Below are 13,820 nucleotides of genomic sequence, written 5' to 3'. Positions count from 1 at the left end.
ATTCCAGTGGTCTTTTTTTTCCCAGAAATGAAACAGCCAATTCTAAAGTTGCAAGTCCCCTCAAATAGCCAATACAATCTTGAAAAAGAACAAAGTTGGAGGACTTAACTTTCTGATTTAAAAGTTACTACAAAGCTATAATAATCAAAATAGCATGGTACTGGCATATAGATAGACATATGGATCAACAGAATAAGATTCAGAGTCCAGGAAATAAACTTATACATCTATGCTCAATTAATTTTCAATAAGGGTGCCATTTAATGGGTGAAATACTAGTTGATTCAACAAATGATGTTGGGAAAACTGAATTTTCACATGGAAAAAAATAAAGTTGGACTTGTACTGCACACCATATATAAAAATTAACTCAAAATGATTCAAAGATCAAAATATAAAAGCTAAAGCTTTATTTTGTTATAATTATTATTTTTAAAAATTTTATTTTAGATTCAGGGGTACATGTGAAGGTTTGTTACAAGGGTATATTGTGTAATTCTAAGGTTTGGGCTTCTGTTGATCCTGCCATCCAGATAGTGAACATAGAACTCAGTAGAACATTGTTCTGTCCTTGACCTCCTCCCCCCCTCCTCTTTTTCTAGATTCCCCAGTGTCTATTGTTGCCATCTTTTAGTCTGTGTGTACCCAGTTTTTAGCTCCCACTTATAAATGAGAACATGTGATATTTGACTTTTTGTTTCTGTGTTAATTCACTTAAGGTAATGGCTTCCATCTTCATCCATGTTACTGCAAAGGACATGATGTCATTCTTCTTTATGGCTGTGTAATGTTTTATTGTGTATGTGTACTACCTTTCTTTATTCAGTCCACTGTGGATGCACACCTAGGTTGATCCCATGACTTTGTTATTGTGAATAGTGTTGTGATAAACATGAGTGCAGGTATCTTTTTGATAGAATGATTTATTTTTCTTTAGGTATTCATCCAGTAATTGGATTGCTGGGTTTAATGGTACTTCTATTTGTAGTTCCTTGAGAAATCTCCAAACTGAAAATCTAAAAATTTATACTCATAGAAGGAAATAGGTAAATCTTTATAACCTTGGATTTGGCTTGGAGTGATTTCTTAGATGGGACACCAAACATAAGCAACAACAAGAAAAATAGCTAAATTGGACTTCAGCAAAATTCAAAACATTTTTGTGTCAAATGATACTCTGAGTATTAAAAGAATAAAAAGACAATCCACAGATGAGAGAAATCACATATCTGCAAGATACATGCATGTAATGCAAATCATATATCTGATAAAATGTTAATATTCAGAATACATAAATAATTTTTATAATGCAACAATGAAAAGAATTCAATTAAAACACAGGCAACATATGTGAATAGACATTTCTCCAAAGAAAGCATGCAAATAAGTACAGGGAAAAGTGCTGCACATCTTTAATCATTAGGGAAACACAAATCAAAACTGTGATGAGAGATGAGATAGCACTTCATAGCTGTCAAGATGGTTATAACAAAACAAAAAGAAAAATTAGTGTTGGTGAGGATGTGGAGAAGCTGGAATCTTCTGACAGTGCTGTAGGATGGGAGTGTAAAGTGGTGCAGCAGCTGTGGAAAACAGTTTGAAGATTTCTGAGAAACCTAAACACAGATTTATCATATGACCCAGCAATGGCATTCTTACACATATACCTCAAAGAATGGAAAACAATTGTTCAAAAAAATTGTACAGGAATGTTTATAGCATCCCTATTCATAATAGCCAAAAGATAAAAACAATTCAAATATCTATCAATCGTTGAATGGATAAACAAACTGTGGTATATCTATACAAGGGAATACTATTTAACCATAAAAATGAAGTATGAATACATGTTACATCATGGATGAACCTTGATACATTTTGCTAAGTGAAAGAAGTCAGATGCAAAAGGTCACAAATTGTATGATTCCATTTATTTGAAATATTCAGAATAGGGAAATCCATGGAGACAACAAGCAGATTAGCAGATTAGCAGTTTCCAGGGGCTGGGAAAAGGGATATATGAGTGGTGACTACTTACTGGGAACAGGGATTCTGTTTGGGATGATGAAATATTCTAGAACTAGGTAATGGTGATGTTGTTCAGCATCGTAATTGTACTTAATGCTGCTGAATTACACAAACTCCTGGGCTTAAGTGATCCTCTTGCCTCCACCTCCCAAGTTGCTGGGACCACAGGTGCATGCCACCATGCCTGGCTATAAAATTAATCTTATTTGTAATTGAAAAATAATAAATTCATACATTTGTGGGGTACAATGTGATATTTTGATATCTGTATACAATGTGGTATGATTAAATTGAATTAAATTAACATCCATCACTTAATCATTTTTCTGTGGTGAGACATTTGAAATTTACTGTTATTTTGAAATATACAATATATTATTACTGATTACAGTCACCTTCCTGTGACTTATTGCGTGTGTCTAACTGAAACTTTGTAGCTTTTGACCAATAACTCCTTATTTTCTCCTCTCCCTAGGCTCTGGTTACTGTCATTCTGCTCTTATAAGTTTGACTTTTTAAAATTCCACATATAAATGAGACTATGTTGTATTTGTTTATTTAACTTAGTATAATGCCCTCCCAGTACATCCACATTGTCACAAATAATAGAATTTCCTTCTTTTTTAGGGCTGGATAGTATTCCATTGTCCATGCAGAAGAATAAAGTGGGATCCTTATCTCATACCATATGTAAAAATTAACTCAAAATAAATACTTAAATATAAGACCTGAAACTGTAAAATGGCTAGAAGAAAACAGTTGAAATCTCAATAACTTTGGTTTGTCAGTGGTTTATTTGCATATGACTTTGAAAGCACAGGCAACAAAAGCAAAAATAGACAAATGGGATTGAACTAAACCAAAAAGCTTCTGCACAACAAAGGAAATGATTAGCAAAATAAAGGGACAACTTACAGAGTGGGAGGCTGTATATATATATACATATATATATATAAAATTATAAAATTGTACTTTGGACTCTGGGGTACATGTGCACATCCTACATCCTGCAGTGTTGTTGCATAGGTACATACATGCCAGGGGGGTTTGCTGTCTCCATCCACCACCCCCCGCCCCATCCCCTGCCTACATCAGGCATTTCTCCTGGTGTTATCCATTCCCATCTTCCCTGCCCTCCACTGTCCCTCCCCTTCCCTCCCCTTCACCACCCCTCACCTAGCCCAGTGAGTGTTGTTCTCTTCCCTGTGCCCAAGTATTCTCATTGTTCATCACCTGCCCATGAGTGAAAACATGTGGTGTTTGGTTTTCTGTTCTTGTATCGGTTTGCTGAGAATGATGGTTTCTAGATTCATCCGTGTCTCTACAAAGGACATGAACTTGTTGATTTTTATGGCTGCATGGTATTCCATGGTGTATATGTGCCACATTTTCTTTGTCCAGTCTATTGTCGATGGGCATTTGGGTGGGTTCCAGGTCTTTGCTATCATAAACAGTGCCGCAATGAACATACGTGTGCATGTGTCTTTATAATAGAACGATTTATAGTCCTTTAGGTATATACACAGTAATGAGATTGCTGGGTGAAATGGAATTTCTATTTCTAGATCCTTGAGGAATCGACACATTGTTTTCCATAATGATTAAATGAATTTACACTCCCACCAACAGTGTAAAAGTGTTCTTTTTTCTCCACACCCTCTCCAGCATCTGTTGTCTCCAGACTTTTTGATGATCACCATTTTAACTGGCATGAGATGGCATCTCAATGTGGTTTTGATTTGCATTTCTCTAATGACCAATGATGATGAGTATTTTTTCATATGTTTGTTGGCCACAAATATGTCTTCTTCTTCTTTTTTTTTTTTTTTTTTTTTTTTTTTTGAGACGGAGTTTCACTCATGTTACCCAGGCTGGAGTGCAATGGTGCTATCTCGGCTCACTGCAACCTCCGCCTCCTGGGTTCAGGCAATTCTCCTGACTCAGCCTCCTGAATAGCTGGGATTACAGGCACGCACCACCATGCCCAGCTAATTTTTTTGTATTTTTAGTAGAGACAGGGTTTCACCATGTTGACCAGGATGGTCTCGATCTCTTGACCTTGTGATCCACCCGCCTCGGCCTCCCAAAGTGCTGGGATTATAGGCTTGAGCCACTGCGCCCAGCCTATATGTCTTCTTTTGAAATGTGTCTGTTCATATCCTTTGCCCACTTTTGAACAGGTTTGTTTGTTTGTTTCTTGTAAATCTGCTTCAGTTCTTTGTACATTGTGGATATTAGCTCTTTGTCAGACGGCTAGATTACAAAATTTTTTTCCCATTCTGTTGGTTGCCGATTCACTAATGATTGTTTCTTTTGCTGTGCAGAGACTCTTAAGTTAAATTAGATCTCATTTGTCTGTTTTGGCTTTTGTTGCCATTGCTTTTGGTTTTAGTCATGAAGTCCTTGCCTGTGCCTATGTCCTGAAGGTGTTGCCTAGGTTTTTTTCTAGGGGTTTTATGGTGTTAGTTCTTATGTTTAAATCTTTAATCCATCTGGAGTTAATTTTTGTGTGAGGTGTAAGGAAGGAGTCCACTTTCAGCTTCCTGAATGTGGCTAGCCAGTTTTCCCAACACCATTTATTAAACAGGGAATCCTTTCCCCATTGCTGGTTTTTGTCTGGTTTGTCAAAGATAAGATGGCTGTAGATGTGTGGCATTGTTTCCAAGGCCTCTGTTCTGTTCCATTCATCTATTTCTCTGTTTTGATACCAGTACTATGCTATTTTGATTATTGTAGCCTTGTAGTATAGTTTGAAGTCGGGTAGAGTGATGCCTCCAGCTTTGTTCATTTTGCTTAGGATCGTTTTGGCTATGTGGGCTCTCTTTTGGTTCCATATGAAATTTAAAGTGATTTTTCCCCGTTCTGTGAAAAAGGTCAATGGTAGCTTGATGGAGATAGAATTGAATCTATAAATTACTTTGAGCAGTATGGCCATTTTCACAATATTGATTCTTCCTAACCATGAGCATGGAATGTTTTTCCATGTGTTTGTGTCCTCTCTTATTTTCTTGATCAGTGGTTTGTAGTTCTCCTTGAAGAGATCTTTTACATCCTTTGTTATTTGTATTCCTAAGTATTTTATTCTCTTGTTAGCAATTGTAAATGGGAGTTTGCTCATGATTTGGATCCCTGTTTGTCTGTTGTTGGTGTATAGAAATGCTTATTTCTTCACATTGATTTTGTATCCTGAGACTTTGCTGAAGTTGCTTATCAGCTTGAGGAGGTTTTGGGCTGAGACAATGGGATCTTCTAAATATAGGATCATTTTGTCTGCAAATAAGGACAATTTGACTTCTTCTTTTCCTAATTGAATTCCCTTTATTTCTTTTTCTTGCTTAATTTCTCTGGCTAGAACTTCCAATACTATATTGAATAAGAGTGGTGAGAGAGGGCATTCTTGTCTAGTGCCAGTTTTTAAAGGGAATGCTTCTAGTTTTTGCCCATTCAGTATGATATTGGCTGTGGGTTTGTTGTAAATAGCTTTTATTATTTTTAGACACATTCCATTGCTATGTAGTTTATTGAGAGTTTTTAGCATAAAGGATTGTTAAATTTTGTCAAAGGCCTTCTCTGCATCTATTGAGATAATCATGTGGGTTTCGTCTTTGGTTCTCTTTATGTGGTGGTTTACATTTATAGATTTGCATATGTTGAAACAGCCTTGCATCCCCAGGATGAAGTCTACTTGATTGTGGTGGATAAGCTTTTTGATGTGCTGTTGGATTCAGTTTGCCAGTGTTTTATTGAAGATTTTTGCATCCATGTTCATCATGGATATTGGCCTGTAGTTTTCTTTTTTAGTTGTGTCTATGCCAGGTTTTGGTATCAGGATGATGTTGGTCTCATAGAAAGAGTCAGGGAGGGTTCCCTCTTTTTGTGTTTTTTGGAATAGTTTCAACATGAATGGTAACAGCTCCTTTTTGTGCATCTGGTAGTATTTGGCTGTGAACTTGTCTAGACCTGGACTTGTTTTGGTTGGTAGGCTATTAATTGCTGCCTCAACTTCAAACCTTGTTATTGGTCTATTCAGGGTTTCAACTTCTTCCTGGCCTTAGGCTTGGGAGTGTGCAATTGTCCAGGAATTTATCCATTTCTTCCAGATTTACTGGTTTATGTGCATTGAGCTGTTTGTAGTAATCTCTGATTGTAGTTTGTATTGCCGAGGAATTGGTGGTGATCTCCCCTTTATCATTTTTTTATTGCATCAATTCGATTCTTCTCTCTTTTCTTTTTCATTAGCCTAGCTAACAGTCTGTCTATTTTGTTGATCTTTTCAAAAAACCAGGTCCTGGATTTATTGAGTTTTTGAATGGTTTTTTGTGTCTCTATCTTTTTCAGTTCTGTTCTGATCTTAGTTATTTCTTGTCTTCTGCTTGCTTTTGAGTTTTTTTTTTTTTATCTTGCTCTTTGAGCTCTTTCAACTTTGATGATAGAGTGTCAATTTTAGATCTTTCCTTGTTTCTCATGTGGGCATTTATTGCTATAAATTTCGCTCTAGGCACTGCTTTAAATGTGTCCCATTGATTCTGTTACATTGTGTCTTCATCGCATTGGTTTTGAAGAACAGTTTTATTTCTGACTGCATCATTGTTTATTCATTCCTCATTCTGGAGTAAATTGTTCAGTTTCCATGTGATTGTGCAGTTTTGAGTGCTTTTCTTAATCCTGAGTTCTAATTGGATTGCTCTGTGGTCTGAGAGACTGTTATGATTTCTGTTCTTTTGCATTTGCTGAGGAGTGATTTACTTCCAATTATGTGTCAACTTTAGAGTAAGTGTGATGTGGTCCTTTGAAGAATGTGTAGTCTGTGGATTTGGGGTGGAGTGTTTTGTAAACGTCTATTAGGTCCATTTGGTCAAGATCTGTGTTCAAGTCCTGAATATCCTTGTTGACTTTCTGTCTCATTGATCTGTCCAGTATTGTCAGTGGAGTGTTAAAATCTCTCACTATTATTGTGCAGGAGTCTAAGTCTCTTTGTAGGTCATTAAGAACTTGCTTTATGTATCTGGGTGCTCCTGAATTGGCTGCATATATATTTAGGATAGTTAGCTCTTCTTGTTGCATTGATCCTTTTATCATTATATAATGCCCTTCTTTGTCTCTTTGGATCTGTGTTGGTTTAAAATCTGTTTTATCAGAGACTAGGATTGCTACTCCTGCTTTTTCTTTACTCTCCATTTGCTTGGTAAATCTTCGATCCCTTTATTTTGTGTCTATATGAGTCTTTGCAGGTGAGATGGGTCTCCCGAATACAGCACACTGATAGGTTTTGACTTTTTATCCAGTTTCCCAGTCTATGTCTTTCGATTGGGGCATTGACGCCATTTACATTCAACATTAATATTGTTATGTTTGAATTTGATCCTGCCATCTTGTTACTGGCTGGTTGTTTTGCCCGTTAGTTGATGCAGTTTCTTCATTGTGTCATTGTTCTTTACTATTTGGTATGTTTTTGCAGTGGTTTGTATTGGTTGTTTCTTTCCATGTTTAATACTTCCTTCAGGAGCTCTTGTAAGGCAGGTCTTGTAGCAACAAAATCTCTCAGCAATTGCTTGTCTGTAAAGGATTTTATTTCTCCTTCACTTATGAAGCTTAGTTTGGCTGGATATAAAATTCTGGGTTGAAATTTCTTTTCTTTAAAGATGTTGAATATTGGCCCCCACTCCTTTCTAGCTTGTAGGGTTTCTTCTGAGAGATCCATTGTGTGTCTGATGGTCTTTCCTTTGTGGGTGACTTGACCTTTCTCTCTGGCTGACCTTAGGATTTTTTCCTTCATTTCAACCCTGGTGAATTTGACAATTATGTGCCTTGGGGTTGCTCTTCCTGAGGAATATGTTTGTGGTGTTCTCTGTATTTCCTGGATTTGAATGTTGGCCTGCCTTGTTAGATTCAGGGAGTTCTCTTGGATAATAACCTGTAGAGAGTTTTCCAACTTGGATTCATTCTCCCCATCACATTCAGGTACACCGATCAAGTGCAGGTTAGATCTTTTCACATAATCCCATAGTTCTTGGAGGCTTTGTTCATCTCTTTTCACTCTTTTTTCTCTAATCTTGCCTTCTCATTTTATTTCATTGATTTGATCTTCTATCTCTGATATCCTTTCTTCTCCTTGATCGATTTGACTGTTGAAACTTGTGTATGCCTCTCGAAGTTCTTGTGATGTGTTTTTCAGCTCCATCAAGTCATTTATGTTCTTCTCTAAAACCAGTTATTCTAGTTAGCATTTCTTCAAGCCATTTTTCAAAGTTCTTAGTTTCTTTGCATCAGGTTAGACCATGGTCTTTTAACTTGGAGAAGTTTGTTATTATCCACCTTCTGAAGCCTGCTTCTGTCAATTCATCAAACTCTTTTTCTATCTTTTTTGTTCTCTTGGTGGTGAGGAGTTGTGATCCCTGGGAGGGGAGGAGGTGTTCTGGTCTTTGATGGTTTCATCCTTTTTGCGCTGTTTTTTTCCCTTGTTTGTGGATTTATCTTCCTTTGATCTTTGAAGTTGGTGATTTTGGGAGGAATCTGAGTGGACGTCCTTTCTGTTGCGGTTGGAGCTATATCTTTTCTGGCCTGCAGAGGCGCTGCTGGGCTGCCTCGGATTCAGTCAGGTTGCTGGGTGGGTGGTCTTCCCCTGGAGTCTGTTTGCAGGTGATATTAGCCCTACCCAATGGCATCTCTCCTTCCCTGAGCTTGATCTTCCTGGTTGTGGTCAAACTGGTGTATTTTCTGCCAAGCTCTCTAGTGTGGGCTTCAGTTTGAGTTTTGTGGGGGTGGGGCCAGCCAGGCCTTATGCCTTTTATCCTTTCTTTCAAATCTTTCTGTTTCTGTGGGATGGGTTCTGTCCCACTGGCGTTGGTCCAAACTTCTGCCCAGGTCCCTGCCTACAATTTGCGGCCCCAGGCAGGAGTCATCGCTCAGATTTGCATTGACAACCCAGGTGCCTCTCAGTCTGGTGGGGCTCTCGTGGACTGTGGGTTGCAGGAGGGATGAGGTAAGCACAGGATCTGAATCGGAGCATCTAAGGGGTGAAGTCCCTGACCTTCCAAGCTGGCTGCATGTTCTAGGTGGAGACATGCCCCACTCTGTCTTGGTTTGCCCTACCTGGGTGGCTCTCACCCTGCCTTGGCTCCTTCCCTGGGCTATTTTCAGAGTCCTACCAGTCCCACCGAAAGGAACCCGGCACCTCACTTGGAATCATGAAGTCCTCTAGCCCTCTGCATCTCATTCACTGGGATCTGCATTCTGGTGTTGCCTCCTCTCAACCATCTTGGTGCTGGGAGAAAATATTTGTAAAACACATATCTGATAAGGGATTAATATCTGAAATATGTAAGGAATCCGTGCAACTCAATAGAAAACAAAACAAAACAAAACAAAATAACCCAATTAAAAAATGGGCAAATGACCTGAGAAGATATTTCTCAGAAGAACACATACAAATGCCCAAAGGGTTTGTGGGAAAAAGAAACTCATTAATCATTAGGGAAATGGAAGTTATTTCCATTAATCATTAGGGAAATGGAAAAAACCACAATGAGCTATTGCCTCATACCTGTGGTAAAGGTTATCATCAAAAGATGAGCAATACCAAATTTTGATAAGGATGTAGAGAAAAGGGAATTTTGTACACTGTTGGTGGAAACGTAAATTAGTAAAGCCAGCATGGAAAGCAGTATAGGGGTTCCTCAAAACACTAAAAAAGTAAATACCATATGATCCAGCTATCCCACTTCTGGTTATACATCAGAGGAACTGAAATCTATGTTTCATTGAAATATCTGCACTGTCATGTTTATTGCAACCATATACACAAAATCTCTGCTTTTGTATGAATTTAAAGGCAGGGGATTGGCAAGTACAGTGTGGGTAGAAGAGGTACAAAAAATGCCTGAGAAGAAACCATCCATCTCTTGTAATACCCATTCCTTTTTGGCAGGGTGGGGAGCGGGATGCATGGAGACTGTTTTCATGTGAGCAGTATGCTTCAGTGTATAACAAACATTTTTTGTTGTGCCATCAAGATTTAGACAAACACTCACACCTTGTTCAAATACCATTTCTACATGGAACCAGGGATTCTTCTTGGAGAAATGTCTTATTCTAGGGCTGGGTCATGGAAAGTGCAAAGATAAACTTGGAACATCTATTTGTTTTAGAAAATAAGAAAGTGATCAAAAAGTGATATGGATATTTCAAAAGGACACAGAAGCTGGCTTGAAGAGGTTCCAACTGGCCAAATCCAGAATAGTTAGAACATCAAAATAAATCTTGATAGGTGCACATAGTCTATATTGATAATAAGTAAAAACATTTAAATTAGTTTAAAAACAAACAAGCATATAACTGAGGGATCAGGTAAAATACTTGTCTAGAGTAGAATACTAATCAGTAAATGCAGAAAGGATAATGGAGTAATGAAAACACCACTTTCAACCACTGTAGTTATAATTGATTCATCAAAGGATGCCAAAACCATTTAGTAAAAGTTTAATAGATAATAGAATATTTACACACTCCCAAAGTATCTCCCCACAGATTAATTACTAATTTCAAAGAAAAAATGACAATTTTACACTGGAGCAAACTGATGGTCAACGTTTCAACAAGAGTTAATGCCATCAATTGTGGGGTGAAATGACATCAAGTGCCATCCCCTAATGTGAAGTACTAAGGATGTATCAAAAGGTCATGAACCAAGCCTAACGACATGGAAACATGAGACAAATCCAAACTGTGGAGCATTCTGGTCTCCAAGCATGTCTATGTAATGAAAGACAAAGAAAGGCAGAGAAAGAGACATGCCGACCAAATGCAATGTGTGAACCTTGATGAGATCTTGAAGGAGAAATGCTATAAAGGACATGTGATGGTTCTTTTTATTTGTTGACTTGAGTGGGCTAAGAGATGCCCACAGACCTAGTAAAACATTTTGGGGCATGTCTGGGAGGGTGTTTCAAGATGAGATTGGCATTCGAATTGCAGACAGTAAAGAAGATTGCCCTCACCAATGTGGGCAGGCATCATACTATCCATTAAGGGTGGGAATAGAACAAAATGGCAGAGTAAGAGCAAATTCTTTCTCTGTGTTTGAACTACAACATCCATCTTCTCCTGCCTTTGGACATTGGTGCTCCTGGTTTTTGGGCCTTCCTGTTTGGACTAAGACTTTCATCAGCACTTCCCCCATTTCCACTACTCCTCTCAATCCTTTGTACTCTTTGGACTGAATTACACCACCAGCTTTCCTGGTTCTCCAGCTTGCAGATGGCAGATGGTGGGACTTCTCAGCCTCTGTAATCATGTGAGCTAATTCCCAAAATAAATCTGTGTGTAAGCGCGCGTGTGTGTACGTGTGTGTGTATGTGTATGTGTGTGTGTGTGTATTTTTTTCCATTGGTTTTGTTTCTCTGGAGAACCCTGACTGATACAGACAGTTTTGATAAATTTGAATGTGACTGATAATAGTAGTATGTCAATGTTAAAATTTCTGAATTTCGTCATTTTAACATGGCTGTGTAAGATAGAGTAATCCTTTTGTTTTTAGCAGACACATGCTGAAATATTTAGGGAGTGTTAGGGGTAAAGGATTATGGTACCTGCAGTTTGCTGTCAAGTAGTTTAATAATAATTATTATTCTATATCTATGAGAAATAAAGTAAATGTAGCAAGAAATTAGCAATTGGTGAGTTTAAGCAAAAGATATATAGTTGTACTTGCAACTATCTTGTAAGTTTGAACTTTTTTCAAACAAAGTTAAATAAAAAACTTCATATCCCCACTCACTGTCAACATACAATTCTCCATTTCAGAATTCATTCTTGGGCAGATGCAGCATGGTGACAGTGACAATATCATCTCTAAAGTACCTTCCAACTATAACATTTTTTAATTAATTAATTATTTATTTTTAGAGATGGGGTCTCACTACATTGCCCAGGCTGGTCTCAAACTCTTGGGCCCAAATGATCAGCCCGCCTTGGGCTCCCACAGTGGTGGGATTACAGGCATGAGCCACCATGCCAGGATGGGACTTTTGATTTCTATGCGTCTGCATTTCTCTGTAATATTAGTCTTGATCCAATAAAACCTACAAAGAAACATACTGACACCTTCAAAGCCCATATACAAACACTGTAAATAGATCCCTTTGTCAGAAATTTTAAGAAGATTGATAGGCTTGGCAAAAGAGACAGGTTTGGGGAGACTGGTGATGATGAAGTAGTTTTGTCACCTTGAATTGTAGATGATCCTATTCTGAAATGCATGACTGGGGCCGGCTCAGCTGAGCCGGTGACTCCGCAGCCTGAAGGAGCAGATGAGAAATGAAACAAAGAACGTGGCGGCAGTTCTCACAGTTGTGGCTAACACCCTACGACATGCCTGTCACTAACATTGTCAAATGCTGCAAACTAAATGAGTAGGGAAAAATTCTGTGCGACGGTCAACCCCTTACCTGCTGGAAGGTACCAGACTGAGCATCTTATTTCTGTGACTAAAGATATATTACCAAGGGTTTACGTGGGGATGCAGATTTAAACAGGAGATTCATGAATTTTTGCTTGGCTGTGTGTGCACTTTATCCACTGTCAGTCAGTTTGATGTCAGCTGCTCAAATTTATGTCAAGGAAAGCCAAATCCTATTAATATTTTGTGTAGCTTAAAAATTACAGAAGAGTCCCCAAACAGAGTAATAATTTTTTCATGAGAAATTTATATTTTGGGCAACTTCATTTATTCTAAGGAATTCATTATTCTTTGACACATGAGGTAAGAGGATAGAAACAAGAGGATTATGCTTAGAGTGGAAGATTAAACAATTCATTTGACTGCACCACTCAGCCCTCCAAATTCTACTTTACTGAATATCAATGTTTGCTTTTTCTTTCAAAATTTAGCTAATAATTAAGATTGCTATGGGAACATCAATTTGCTCCTTGGAATCTGCTGTTTCTCCCAGATTAAGATTGAAAGGACTCTTGTTGGTAGTGCATTGATTCCTGCTTAATCAGAGAATATCGCAAGCAAGTGTGTGCAAGTGTGTGCTAGTGCATGTTTGGTAGCACATTCACACACACATACACACAGAGACATTCAACTTATAACAGAAAAATTAATCCAAGTGGCTGTTGTTGCTTATGTATGCTCAAGTAAACATTAGGATTTAATGCTATTGTATGTGCTGTGGTTTACATTGTAAACAAACATCAGGGATGAGAGAGGTCGGGTAGGAAGAACACACGTTTCCTTCCTATTGTTAAAAAGGATTGCCTGCACACCTATCTGTCCTTATTAGGAAGAAGTCTGGCATTTTTAAGATCCCTCTCCACCCAAAACTTGTTTAAGACATAGAAAGCTTATGTAGTTCAGTCCTTCTAAACACAATTGGAGAAAGAAACCAGCAGATGAGAATTGCTTGGGTGTCACAGCCTGGCAGATGCTTGTTGACCATTTCTGGAATGTCTTTTCTGGGAAGGGCCCTACATAGGTAGGTGGGGTACCCTTGATGTGCCTCCAGTTTTAGGGCTCATTTGTTCACACTCGTATACCCAGATATTGCTCCAAATATGACGTTTAGGCCAGGATAGCTGAATTCAGAAGGATTTGGTATCTCGATCACATGCTGAAGAAATTTAATTCTACTCCTTACCCTCAAGTTCTTATGTTGAATTAGGAAATATATTTTTAAAAGCCAAACTTTATATTAGTGTTGACATTTCCATCTCAAGTGTGATATTCAGTGGTTTTCTTATTTTTCTTACTTTGCCACTATTTTAATCCATTTGGGCTACTATAGCAAAAT

The sequence above is a fragment of the Sapajus apella genome, unplaced genomic scaffold, assembly GCF_009761245.1.
Source record: "Sapajus apella isolate SASKATOON/1434 unplaced genomic scaffold, GSC_monkey_1.0 scaffold29, whole genome shotgun sequence".
In the NCBI taxonomy this organism is placed as follows: domain Eukaryota; kingdom Metazoa; phylum Chordata; class Mammalia; order Primates; family Cebidae; genus Sapajus; species Sapajus apella.
The sequence above is the reverse complement of the archived record's forward strand: the minus strand, read 5'-3'. Positions refer to the sequence as shown.